We start from the raw sequence: 15,213 nt of genomic DNA on the forward strand, positions 1-15,213 counted from the left end.
TTTTTGGAGGGAAATTGGCGGTAAGTGATTTGCCCAAGGTCACACCGCTAGATTTTTGTGTTAAGTATCTGAGGCTGGATTTGAACTCGGGTCCTCCTGATTCCAGGGCCGGTGCTCTATTCACTGCGCCACCTAGCTGCCCCTACTAGAGATTCTTCCACAAGCCCAACAAAAGATTCAGGATGTTCCCAACCCTACCAATAAGAAGGAGGTACAAAAGTTCACAGGATTTTTTTGGATACTGGAGGCACCACATTCCACATTTGGGACAGATTTTAAAACCTTTATATAGAGTCACTCAGAAAAAATAGGAATTCTATTGGGGACCTGAGCAGAGTAAAGCTCTTGAAGAAGCCAAGTCTGCCATACAACTGGCCCTAAATTTATGGCCAATGCAAAATGGTCCGGTGCAATTACAAGTGACTATACAGAGTGATTACACAAACTTGAGTTTATGGCAAGAACAACAAAGCTGAAATGTACCCTTGGGATTTTGGTGTAGGAAACTACCTTCATCTGAAGTCCAGTATACACCTTTGGAAAAGCAGTTGTTAGCTGCATATTGGGTTTTGGGCTATTGAACAACTATTATGTGAGGCAAGTGAAAACTTCTCAGGTAACATCTCAGAAATCTTAATAGAATTGTAATAAAGTACCAAAGACTTAATACTTAGCAGCCTGAGACCCTTGCCCTATTCCCCTGGTCATGAGTTGAAGGTTTTGCTGAACTTAGCTAATATGTAGGAGGGGAAGGTATATGTTCCTCAAACTTGGCTATAGATTTACTTTCCCCTTGACCTGTACAAATACAAATTTAGAAGGATTGCTACAGACTGATCATCATGTTCTAAAATCCCCATGACTCATAAGATATTTTCTATCTTCCTGTTGCCAGTAGGAGGGTCACCATGACCTAAAGTCCCCAACATCCCCATTATTCATGAGATATCACCTGCTTTCATATCTGCATTGACAAAGTTAACATTCTTCATATGCTTTCATGTCTATATTTTGACTATATTAAGGTAGTTGACATTTATCTATTATGATCCTGATGATATATTTTGTCTGTTTTCTGTCTGCAAGACATGTACCTTCTGCTTTTTTATATTACTGACATTCCACCTGCAGTGCCAGCATATTTTTGTGGTTAAGATTGTGTGCCTCAGTTCTAATTAATGGGAACAAAGTGGGGAGGACTGGAGGAAATGTGGGATATATAAACCAGCTTTTTTCCTTCTATATTTTGACCTCGCTTACAAGACTGTTTCTGGCTGTGATGATATCCCCTTCTTGCGAGACTGTATAATACATCCTTCCTGTCTTTACTTTAAGAAGTTTCTGCTTATTTCATTGGGCAAAAGGGCTTTTTGTCCCACACAGCATGAAGTGATATTAAGACCTGGAATCCCTATTTATGACTTGGGTAATGAGTACCCCAGCTTCTCAAAGAATTGGATATGCCCAAGAGGCTAGTATAATCAAATGGAAGTGGTATATTCAAAATAGAGCAAAATCAGGCAAAAGCCAAGTCTCTGCTCTACATAAATCTGTAGCAAACATCGAAACTGAGGGGAATGACACACCCCCTGAGCCAAAGCAACAGTTGGTACAGTCCTCTGTAAAATGGAATGAGGGATATGATGGATTAACTGAGGAACAAAAGAGACATGCATGGTTTACTGATGGGACAGCAAAATATTTGGGGCAAAAAAGACATTGGAAAGCAGTGGCCTATAACCCATGTACTAGAAGGACTTTGGAAAGTACTGGGATAGGTGCAAGTAGCCAATATGATGAACTTATGCCAGTATATCAAGCCATCAAAATAGAACAAGGAGGACAGTGTCATATATTCACTGATTCGTGGGCGGTAGCTAATCGGTTAGCTATATGGATGCCCATGTGGAAAAATGAAAATTGGGAAATTCATGGCAGACAGGTGTAATGGGAATGCAAATTTGGAAGATCTTCCCTGCCCCTAGGCTAAAATGCACCTGAAGCCTGGGGTGGGAGGCTTGTTTTTCAGTAGATACTTCTTGATTGGCCAGTGAGTCAATAAGGTTGTTACATTCTCTGAGCCAGGAGAAGGCTATATAAGCCCTGATGTGTAGCTTTGTTTTGGGACTCACTTTGAGAAGTGTTCTGTGATTTGATCTGAATTCTGGGAAGCCGTTGTTGAGAGTCCCCCGGCTTTGAAAAACCCAGAATGTGGAAACCCAGATGTTGACTGGGTATGGATTTAATGGTTGGACAGTTTGGAAATCTGTCTACTTGATGTTTCTGTCTTGATAATTATGCCTGTATACTTTGAGGTTCAGGGTGCTGACCTTTTCTCCTGAACAAGGTAAACGATATATGTCTGACTGATTAAAGTAAGCTTGTTAACCCATTTTGACTTGCTTTCCTTTAACAAAGCAGATCCAAGAACCTGTGGTAGCTGCAAACCCTGAGGACGCTTGGGGTGCTTGCTGCTACAACAGGTCTGAGGCAAAGAATTATGGGAAGATATCTGGAACATGTCTTTTGTCACTGACTTGTCAGTTTTTCATGTAGATGCTCACGTGGCCCCCACCACACCAGAATGTGAGTACAATGCTTATGCTGATCAACTGGCAAAGATTGCTACTGCACATATTGTCCCTACTTTAACAACTGATGATCTAGTATTAGAAAAATGTGTCCACCAAACAGCCGGCCATTTGGGATTCCAGGCCACACACCAGTGGGCACAAGATTGAGATGTTAGTATCTCTCATTCACTGTTAAAAACAGATAGCAGAAGAATATTATATATGTCAATTGGAGAAGGAGCGAACTGTTCCTCGGGTAGTAACTGGAGAGATAGCAAGAGGAAAAGTCCCAGCCCAAATCTGGCAAATAGATTATATTGGTCCACTACCACTGGATAAAGGATGCAGATTTATATGTACTTGTGTTGATACCTATTCAGGTGTACTAGTGGCTTGTCCTTATAAGAATGCAACCCAGAAAAACACTTGTAAAACCCTAGATCTCATAAGTCTATATTATGGAACCCCAATGTAGATTCAAAGTGACAACGGGTCACATTTCAAAGGTAATGAAATGAAGAGGTATTGTATATGAAACAATATAGAATGGATACATCATATTCCATATTATCTACAAGCATCTGGGTTAATTGAAAGAATGAATGGATTATTGAAAGAAAAATTAAGGAAGTTAAGTTCCAATAATTCATATCAACATTGGAAGGATAATTTGTTCAAAGCTTTATGTAATTTGAATAATAGACCAGTGGAAGGAAGTACACCTCTAGCCAGAATGGTGACCCCAAATCTGCAAATTAGAAAACAAACACATAAGATCCCAAATATTGAGTATTGGACTTTGAGGCCAGATGTCCCAGCACCGTACCCAGGAACACCTGGTTCAGTGGGGTATGATTTACATTGTTTAGAGGACTTTTGTTTGGATAGAAAAAAAAACAACAAGAAAAATCTCCACTGAAATATGTCTAAGAATCCCCCCAAAATCACTTTGGACAGATTTCACCTAAATCAGTATTAGCAGTTCAAGGAATACATGTATTGGCTGGAGTAATAGATTCTAATTATCAAGGAGAAATTGTTGTGACATTCCATAATTTAGGTGAAGGGCCCATACAGATTCATAAAAATGATAGTTCAAGTGATTATAGTTCCTTGTAAAACAATACCACTGTAAAAACTGACCTTCCTTCCAAAATAAATATTAGAGGAACTAAAGGATTTGGTTCTACTGATAGAATAAAATTGGGAGCTAAAATATGGGTAAAACAGAAGCCAGCTGATATTCCAAAAGCTATGGAGATGATAGCACATGGGAAGGATAACACTAAATATTGTTGATTGAGGAGAAAATGATTATGAAATTGTACTCTTAACTCATATATTCTACTTTCAATGAGGCTACAATAGTGGGCTCATGGACTCCAATAGTATGGCTGATTCTATATATACCTTGTTTCTGGTTATTGTCTCCTTGCTTCTTCTTGGCTTTTTGTCTGTTCACCTTGTTTGCTAGATTTGTTTCTGCAGGCTTGGTACCCTCCACCTGTAGATGCCTGATATCTTAAACTGGATGTCACCCCCTGTCTACAACTGTGACATGTTACCCCTGGACCTGGCATCAAGCACATTTCAAATGCTGGCTAAAGAGTTGACCTCTCAAATGGGTCCCCTTGGGACAGGGACAACTCTATGTCTGATTTCAGCAGCAAGTAGCTAAGGAAGAAGAGACCTTCACCCCTTACCCAAAGATTTTGGGACCCCATTTGTTCAGGGGGGGGAATGATGGCGAACTTGTGCTCAAGCCCCACCCTAAAATATTTTTTGTGTTTATTGTAAGCTATGCTTTACATAGTGTTGTAAAATTCTGTTGACACCAGTTACTCCTACAATTCCTTATTAAGCTATGTAATAAAATGTATTGTTAATGCATTTTTGCTGAGTAATGGACATGAAAGGTCTTGGGGCCAAATGTAATGGTTATGGGATTTGAAGATCTTCCATGCCCCTTGAACTTTCTGACACAGCAGGAAGGAGTGGGGCAAGAGGAAGCCAGAGCCGAGTTGGAGCCAGTGCGGTGACTGGAAGCAGCGGCGGCAGTGGTGGTGGTGTCACGAACTCCTTCTTTTTCTGAACCAGCCAGAATTTCTGCAAAGAACTCCTGCTGAGGACTTTCAGGGAAAGGAACTGTGTATGAGGGGTAGGTGGCCGGAGCTGCTGGGAGCAAGCTGCATGGATGCTGAGTAGTTGCCATGAATGAGGAGAGGCAGATCTTTGTCTGAGATAACCTGTTCTGTTTTGAAGGCTTGAGAATGTGGGTGTTTACTACATTAACTATATGTGCCAACTGCATAGCTACTGTGATGGCTTTGATTTTCTGGTTTGGGGACTCAAGTTTTCTGGTAGTTGAATAAGTGCTCTAGCTATTCCCCCATGTAGAGAGCCTGTTACATTTTGTGATTAATAACCATATCCGCATATTTATTTTTACTGTAGGCATTGTGAATACTGAATTGTTGAAAGAGTATGCTAACAGGGATTCTACTCTTTTAGAACCAATACTTTTAAGCATATTTATAAGACACAATTAGTATCTTATAATATTAGTATTAATAAGCGAGGACTGTCTATACAAAACAATAATAATTACAAAGTTTAAAAAAGGATGCATTTTTTATAAAAACAAAATAAAGTTCATTAAAAATAAATTTAAAGATTATTTTTTCTTTTAGATTTTGCCAAAACGAGTAAATATTCTAAAATCACATAAACATAGATTGTGTTTATGTAGATCATTTTCCCAGAGGGAACTCTACCAATTTAGTCTCTTAAGGTGTGAGTGCAAAGTAACAAAACCAATTTTAATTGTATACAGCAGCTTGGCAAGGGGCTACAGGGGCAGTGGGAGAGGAGAGAAATGGAGTGCAGAGGGGAAACAATACTGGGTAAAAAAATTAATGTGACCACATACTATATGGTTAGAGTTATGTGTCATCCAGAATGGAGAGTGTATTCTTTGGTGATCAGACCAATCTTTGCCATAGAGCCAAATTCAGCTGGAAGGGATGAGTTGTTTCAGGCTGCTTCTAGCCAGTATATTTAAAGGAAGCTGACAGCAATAAATACTGCTCAATTTATTTTCTAGAGACCAGCGCTTGTATTCTGCATTTTGTAGAAAGTTGGAAAAGAAAGAAAAATGCTGAAGCCAGCTAAGCATTGTGGACAAGTCGGAGAAGCATGGGCCCATCCAGCATTGTGGGCCCTGGGCATTTCTTTAGTGTTTCTGCTTATATGCTTTCCACTTTTCCCACCTTTTTGGGAATGCCTAAGGAGTTAGAGGGAGTGGTGGTAATGAAAAGATGCGCACAAAGTTTCTTGATGTTGTGCCTTTGAGATCACACTCCCTAAAACTTCTGAAGATGTGCCTATGACACAGGGTCATGGGACTCTAGCTATCTGAGGTCCTGGAGATGGTAGCAAAGTTGCCAACATCAAGAACCAGTCTGTATTCCGTAAGAAAACTCTTTAGCGTACATGTATACTATACGACATCCAAAATCCCTAAATGTTGCTGCTATTCTCACAGGACCTAGAAATCTAACCATTTTTGTTTCTCTGTTCTTTGTTACTGTCTTTTGATAATTAATTTCCTTATTTTTTCTGAGGCTTTGGAAGCAATATAATCTCATATACACATTTCTGAAAATGTCTCTATATAACAGCTACATGGAAGTGGCTTAATTAAATAATTGAGTGGATTAGGTTTCAAAAGGGAACATTTTACATGAACTAACTAGGAGAAAAAAATGAATACATGAACTATATGGTCATATCCTAAAATATTTAGCATGTGAACTTGCAAAAAAGTTAAATGTGAAACTTCAAAAGAATGAGGGAGAGGTTAGTCAGAATAGGCCTTATTCTACCCCCAAAGCTCATGAACTCAAATAATATCAGATATATTTTAGGTACACTTGAGCCCTATCTATTCAATTCATATGAATGGTGTAGTCTAGTCAACCCAACTTCTTGGATTGATTTTTTGCAGGTCTTGTTCATTCCATTTTCTATGCTTTTAGTCAAATCATTACTTGGACTGAAATAACAGCTGACATTTATATAATCCTTTATGCTTTGCAAAATTGTTTTCTCAGTATCATATGATTGGTAGAATGGTAGATGAGCTGTTGCCAAAAAATTCAACAACCCAAAGTGCTTTAAAAATGCACCAAATACAAAGGAACTAAAGCTGAATCCATATAAGACCTCGCAAATGTTAAAGTAGATAATTTTGACTACATAAAATTAAAAATATTTTGAATAAAATTAATGAGGTACCTTTTGAAGAATAACAGCAGAATGGGAAACACAGTTGCATCAAATATCACCATTAAAATCTGATATCCTAAATATATAGGAAATTGACACAGTAAATAAGTGATCAAAGAAGACTTACAGTTCAAAAAGGAAGAACTGTAAATTATAAATGACCACATGAAAACATATTCTAACTGTAAGAGAAATTCAAATTAAAAGAACTCTGTGGTTTCATCTCGAACCTTGTAAATTTGTAAAGATGACAAAAGATGGCACTAGTTAGTGTTGGAAAGCTTATGGAAAAGTTGGGACATTATAATAATGTCAGTGGATTATCTAAAGTGGTCCAATTTTCCATTTCCAAATTTCCATTTCAATTGATGCAAGAAAAGGAACTAACCCTCACTCATCATAAAATATATGTATGTTAAACATGTATAAACATATATAACATGAACTATTTCATAAATGTTATCTAGATATTATACATAATGAGACCCATGTATGTAATAGCTTAATGTATCAAAGCTTAAAATCACACTAAAATATTTGGGACACTTACATGTGTACATGTATGTGTATATATTATATATACATATATATTTATGTGTGTAGCATGAATTTGCACATATATTTATATACATAAGTAAATTCATATGTCTATTTATGTGTGTATATACATTTATGCTGGGGAACTGAATTAGAATTTCTAGTACCTACTATTTGCCAGGCACTGTACTAAACATTTTTTCAAGTATTATATCATTTAATCTTTGCAACAACCCTGCTAGGAAGCTATTGCCATTTTTTTGTAGTTGAGGAAACTGAGATAAATAGAGTTTAAATGATTTATCCAGCATCACACTAGTTAACATGTGTCTGAAGTTGGATTTGAACCCATGTTTTACTGAATCCAGGCCTAATACTCAATTCAGTGCACCAAAAGCTGTCATGTATGTATACACACAAACTAAGGAAGTCAAAGACAGAAACAAAGATCCAATATCTATAAAAATATTGCAGTACTCTTTTCAGTAGCAAAGTATAGGCAACTAAATGATTACTTATTAACCAAGGAATGGGTAAAATAAAATATGTACTCCATGAATAAACAATGGATCTATGATATCATTTGTATAGAGAACTCCAATGTGAAGAAACTCCCTCTGACAGTTCTCTACAAAATAAAATTTGAGGAAATGACCTAGAACAGTGAGAGCTTATGTAATTTGCCCAAGGTCACCCAAGTCAAATAGTCAAGACCCAAGATTTGAGTCTGAGTCTCCATGGCTCAAAGACTACCTACCATGCCATTCTAGCATATGAATGTAATGGAATATTATTCTGCAATAAGACATTAAGAATATAAACATTTCAAAGAAATGTGGGAAGATTTGTATAAAGTCAGGCAAAGAAAATGAAGAGGCATAAGAGAATGATATATACCATGATTGCAACAATATAAATGAAGAAGTCCAGCAAAAGGAATCTAACTCTGAGCACTTAAAAAAACAGTACAAGTCTTAGAGAAAAGATAATGAAATATATCACCTCTCTCATTAATGAGAGGTGAGGGACTATTAGAGAAATATATTGCAATTATCACTATACATATTCTAATATGTTGGATTTTTTGCTCAATTCCTACTTTTCACAGAGGAAGATTCAGCTCAAGAGTGGAAATGACTGTGATGTGAAGAAAGAATACGTTACTAAAATGTTTTTTAAAGAAAAGTCGTTTCATTTCCCTCTGCAGAAGAGAAAACAACCTTTACTCTAACCAGAAAATGTCTACAATCTAAAGTGAGAGGAAACTAATAGAATTAATTGAAATTAGAATTCTCATAATAACCCCTTAGTCCACCAAATCAAAATCAGGAGACATTGATTGTTTTAGTTTAAAAGGGTCTGATATTGAAATATTGTATTGTGACCAATCTCAACTTGGATAAATCTGTCAAGATTTTTTTTTCTTTGCCCCATGTTTCACAGAAAGATTTGTTTAAATTTATAATCAAATAGTGAAGACATGACCCTGAAATGATGTAAGTTCATATATAAGAAAAGTCTAAAGGAATAGAGAGTGGATAAGATGAGAGAAATGAGTGCATGAGTAGGGAATATTGTAAAATCAGAGGAGTGGAGGAATGGAAAAGAATACACTAAAAGGGATAAAATGAAGATGCCTTGGCATTTATTCAAACCAATCCGTCATGGCCCAATGAAAAAGACTCTAACAATTGTGCCACCATGCTGAGGGACTACAGATGGTTGCTTCAACTGCAAGGCAAGATCAAAACCTTCCAAAAGTGTTTCTTACACAGTATGTGTAGCTAGAGCCAAACCTAGGGGGGGAATATTTAGCCTGTTGAATTTCCCTTTGAAACTCAACCAAACAACAAAAGAGCCAATTAATTTGAATGGTGGAACACGACTGGCTTGTGGTAGATGTAATGTACAATACTTTTTTATTATAAGTAAGTTCACAATCCCATAAGTGAATATGGGTCACAATCTACCCGTTAAAGAATGACATTAGAAAATAAAAACTTCACAAAGAAAAGAGAGAAGTGAGAAAAGCAGTGAGAGACAAGCTTGAAATCACACAATATTAAAGTTTCTTTGCTTGCCTGTTATTTTCTATTGGTGTGCTGAATTAGTATTTCTGGAGGCAGTGACAATAGCTATAGGGACAAAAAAAATTGAAGTGACAATTCTGAACATCGAGAGCCTCTAAAATTCTCTTCTATCTCTACAACCCTCAGCAAAGGGATGGTGGTCTTAGTCATTTCACCAGCATATAAAGCCAAATTTGATAATCCCTTATCCAAAATGACTTTTTTCTCCTGAATAATCCAATTAATTTTCAAAAAACAAGAAAAATGTGCCCATTCCCCTTCCAACTTCCTTTTTCTTGATGTTTTAGCTAGATTTAGCCAAAGAGAAAAGTTGAATAAATCTCCATGGGCTTTTCCAGTGAATTATTAGCTATATCCTCCTCTCTGTTCACAAATCTCATCATTGTTCTGCTTAAAAAATTGGAAAACGTACTTCACCAAGAAAGAGAACAGTGTCTTGTGAATTTAGTGTAATAGAGATCAAATGTGCCTAGGATGCTTTAGTGGAAATGACATTATTCCCTTTAATCACTATACTTTCAAGCTCTTCCTGAAACAATAACCCAGTGACACTTAAGCATGTCATACATTTCATGGAAAAAGTAATTGAAGACAAAGAAGCAGATGGAAAGAAGTTACTTTAACTACAGAGATGAGCCCCCAGGAAACACTGAGAAGATGCAGGGTGGGTGGGAGCAGGCTGCATTATATTAACAATAATGGCTTGTACATGAAGAGAGACATGTAAGACCAGAAAAGGAGGCAGGCCAGTTACATAGGGGAAAAGAGAGACAAAAAATGAAACTGCCCCAATTTTTCAATACATCAAAACATGAATTGCTGCCAGTAATTTTTTTATGTATTTAAAGGAATTCAATTCAATGCAACAAATATGCATTGTAGTATGTCCAAGGAAAAGGTAAAAAAGAAAATAAAAAAGCAAATATTCCCTTCCCTCAAGGAGCTTACATTCTACTGGGGAATAATAAATAATAGAGTACTTACAGATAAATGTAAATTAATTTCAAAAGGGAAAATAGAGGGAACACCTAATCAGAAGGTGGTAGAATCATTTAAAAAGTGCCTACTATGTGTCACATGCTGTGTTATGTGCTTCATAGATATTATTTTGCTTAATCCTCCGAGCAAATATGGAAGTAGGTGCTAATATTATCCTTATTTTACAGTTTAAAAATCAAGATTTAATTTTAAACTGAGGCACACATTAAGTGACTTGCCCAGGGTCATACAGTTAATCTGTATGGAATTTGAATTCAGGTTTTCATGGCTCTAGGCCCAGAATTCTATCCACTAGGAAGAATTAGAATGGTAACCTAGTGACTATATAGACAATGAGTCATTTCAAATTATCAATGCTACATCCAAAAATGGAAAAGAGTTGTCAGGTGAATTTCTATTTGATGAAGTTAATTCATTCACAGAATCATCTGATAGAATTTTTAGAGATTGTGGGTAACTCAGCTGCTATCTAATCCAACCCACACATGACAGGTAGCCACACTACAGCATACAGCAGGAGTGGTTATCCAGACTCTATATGAAAACCTCTAAGGAGGTGAAGGGCAGTTAGCTGTCTCCATAGTACATTTAGCACCAAGTCTGCAATCAAGAAGATTCTTCTCCCTGAGTTCAAATCTGGCCTCAGACACTTGCTAGCTGGGTGACCCTGGGCAAGTCACTTAAACCTATTTGTCTCAGTTTCCTCATCTATAAAATGACCTAGAGAAGGAATGGCAAATTACTGTAGCATCTCTGCCAAACAAACTAACAAATGGGGGTGATAAAGAGTCAGACACATAACAACAACAAAAACAAGGGGAACTCAACACCTCTCCAGCCATTCCATTTCATTTATTTTCTTTGGAAGTTGTTTCTGGGATGAAGCTCAACTTGCCTCTTTGCAACTCCCATATATATTTTTTCTTTGTTTTTCTTTATAGCAACAAATTGAATAAATCTAGTTTTCTTTCACATGACAGAACTTCAAATACATGAACCCAGCCTGAGTCTCCTTTTCTTTAGGCTAAACATCCAAAGTTCCTTCAACCAGTCCTTATATGACAGATATAAGGCCTTCACCAACCCATTTACCTTTTTCTGGACATTCTCCAGTTTATCAATGTTCTTCTTAAACTGTGGTGTTCAGAAGAGAGATAGATATTGCTCTGGATATTATCGAGCAGAATAAAGAGAGAAAATCATCTCCTTATCCCAAGAAGTTATGCTTCCCTTAATATCACACAAGATCATATTAGCTTTATTTGGCTGTTAATACAGTTGATTCATATCAAGTTAGTGATCTATTATAATTCCTGAATTTTTCTGGAAAAAAAAAGTTATCTACCCATACTTTCCCCATCCTGTGCTTCTAAAGTTGATTTTTTTTTTTTGCCTTTTGGAGGGCAATTGGGGTTAAGTAACTTGCCCAAGATTACACGGCTAGGTTTTTTGTTTGTTTGTTTTTTGTTTTTGTGGGTGTTAAATGTCTGAGGCTCGAACCAAACTCAGGTCTTCCTGACTCTGGGACGGTGCTTTACTCACTCTGCCACTTAGCCGCCTCCATAGGTTGATTTTTTTAACAAAAATATAACCTGCCAAAATGTAGAAAAGGCAACTGAGGAGGCAGAATGCATAGTAGAAAGGTATCAAAACCTGGTGTCAGAGTACCTTAATTGGAATCCCAGTGGAAAGCTCACTGGAATAGGACTTTCACCTTACTGGTAGAGATGCTGACCAGAGACAGAGAGAGGGCTTCAGTTCTTACCTACCCCTATTGGAGATTAATCTAACTTTAAGTCTTCTTTGAACTTGACTTTCAGTTTCAAGAGAGAAGATGAAAAGGCTGACCATACTTGAGGTTGCTGGAAGAAAAGACTCAAGGAAGACATGAGAGAAGCTGGCAGTTTCTATCATGTCCCTGTTTCCAGCTTGCTTTTGGATTTTCCCCTTGGGTGAGATCCAGGACCCTTCCTTTTGGTTGAACTGAGCTACCTTACTCTTAATGGGAGAGCTCCTTCACTCTGTATTATTTGTATGTGTGTATATGTATATATGTATATACATGCATATGTATATATTAATATATTTTTCATATGTTTATCTTCTATGATTTCTGTTTTGCTATAATTTGGATAAAAGGATTTCCTTACTATTTGCTATGTTCTTTTCATTGTGAAACCAGCATTAGGTAGAGAGAGGCTTAGCCTTTGATATACAGCTTGGGCACCCCTTCCCCCCAAAATGACAAAGCACTCAGAGCTTATGTGGAACCTAATCATGAAATTCCCTAAACTCATCATCTTTAAGGGAGCAGATAGATATGTTTCTACCCCAGTATTTTCTCTCCCTGATCAGATAGACAGGTAGACAAAAAGATAGATAGATAGATAGATAGATAGATAGATAGATAGATAGATAGATAGATAGATAGATAGATAGATAGATAGATAGATAGATAGGCAATGGATGGATAGATGGATGGATGGATGATAGCTAACTGTGAACCCCACAGGTGATGAGAATACTATTCTTATGGGTTGCTCCAGTCTTGGTCTCTGAACTTCAATCACATATTACATTATACATTTCCAACTTTGTGTCCTAAAGACATCTATCAAATTCGTCAAGATATGTGTGTGTGTTTTATGCATAAAGATTTAAGTTTAGCACATGGGACCTGCTAAAATACTAAGAGAACAAGTATAAATAGAAGAGAAGGCCAAGAACAGAGGTTTGAGGGTCATGATATGGTTAATGATAAAGAGAATGTGAAAGAGAGGTCAGAGAAAGTGTTGTTTGTCCTTTGTTTCTGAAAAGATTACATCACAAGGTGTTATCTTCACTGGTGTGTGAATTGGATTCGAGTGAGACAGAGTTGCACAAAGTCATTAGCCTCATTCTCTCTTCCAGAGTCATCAAAGTCTAGGGGCAGGAAAAAAGTCAAAATGAAAGGTGATGGTCCAGGATATGGTAGATGATCTTGGCACTTTCAATGTCTGACCAAACTCTAAGCGCTCAACAGAGACTGCTTCAGCTGCTTTCATGGCCCTTTGTAGCAGCAAGCACCCCAAGCGTCCCCAGGGTGGCTGCCAACACAGGTTCTTAGATCTGCTTTGTTAAAGAAAAGCAACTCAAAATTGGTTAACAAGCTTACTTTAATCAGTCAAATATGTTTCGTTTACCTAGTTCAGGGGAAAAAGGTCAGCACCCCGAACTTCAAAGTATACCGACATAATTATAAAGACAAAAACAGATCAAGTAGACAGATTTCCAAACTGCCCAACCATTACATCCATACCAAATCAACATCTGGGTTTTTCAAAGCCAGGGGGCTCTCAACAATGGCTTCCCAGAGTCTCATCTGATCAAATCACAGAACACTTCTCAAAGTGAGCCCTAAAACAAAGCCTCAAATCAGGGTTTATATAGCCTTCTCCTGGCTCAGAGAATGTAACAACTTTCTGGACTCACTGGCCAATCAAAAAGTATCTACTGAAAAGCAAGCCTCCCACCCCAGGCTCCAGGTGCACTTTAGCCTAGGGGCAGGAAAGATCTTAAAAATTTACATTCCCATTACACCCTTGGAACCAATTGTTCTCATTTGCCCATTCCACAGGAGGAAGTCTTCACATGCTTGGGGTAGACATCCACTAGTTGATCAACAGGTTTGAGCCCTGTCATTTACCCTCAACCTGGTTTAGCCCATGTGCTGAGATGATTTACCAGGGTATGGCTGCTGCACATGCTGCAGCTGCTTGGAGCCACAGGTGAGAGTTGGATGAAATGATCAGCCCTTAAAAGGACTAAGCAAGCCCTCACATTAGAAACAAGAAACAAGATAGAGCAGTGTCACAAAAAATCTTTACACATGAGTGTACCTGGATCAAATGCACAAAGAGGAAAAAGAAGGTTGAAGCCTGAGAAAATGTCACTGGATATGATGATTAACAGATAATTGGTAATTAGAAAAATTTAGTTTCATCTGAGTGATGTAAGAAGCCAGATTGCAAGAGCCTAAGTGAGTGAGACAAGATAAGTAAGTGGAAACAAGGGTAGATAACATTTTCTATAAATTTAGTTATCAAAAAGAGATGCATAGGAGCCATCTATATGTTGTGGGGAAGAATTTTTACCCTAAAGTAAGAAGAATGGGCAGTTAAACTCTATGAGAAAGGACAAAGCCATTATGCCATAGATATTTCCTGAAATTTCAGATTTCAAGTAGTGATAAAAGTCAGTCAAGGTTCTCCTTGAAGTCATAAAGTAGTGACAAGGACAAGACTAAGAACCCTAAATATTAAAGATTAGGGAGAAAGGTGAGAAATAGTGTCTAGATAAATATGACTTTAAGTTTTTCTCTCTGGATATTTCAGCTTTAAAGATATTTGATCAGTTTTGTTAAAGTAACTAAGCATAACAATTTTACAGTATAAGTTAAGAAAAGGAAGAGAGATAATTGAAGGAAAAAACATGCCAATCTCTCCTCTAGTTAACTGTGCTAATGCCTGAAGTCCAGCCTTAATCCATGTCCTAAGAATCATTGCCCATCTAGTAGTAGGTAAAGTATTTCAGAGTTAATATTGTGTGTGTGTGTGTGTGTGTGTGTGTGGAGAGAGAGAGGAGGAGGAGGCGGAGGCTGAGGAGGAGGGGGGGGAGGAGGGGGAGGGGGAGGGGGGGGGAGGGGGAGGGAGGAGGGGGGGGGGGTGAGGAGGGGATGGGGGAGGGGG

The sequence above is a fragment of the Petaurus breviceps genome, unplaced genomic scaffold (genome assembly GCF_028583685.1).
Source record: "Petaurus breviceps papuanus isolate PSGF00001 unplaced genomic scaffold, PetGlider_PUasm1.0 154, whole genome shotgun sequence".
In the NCBI taxonomy this organism is placed as follows: Eukaryota; Metazoa; Chordata; class Mammalia; order Diprotodontia; family Petauridae; genus Petaurus; species Petaurus breviceps.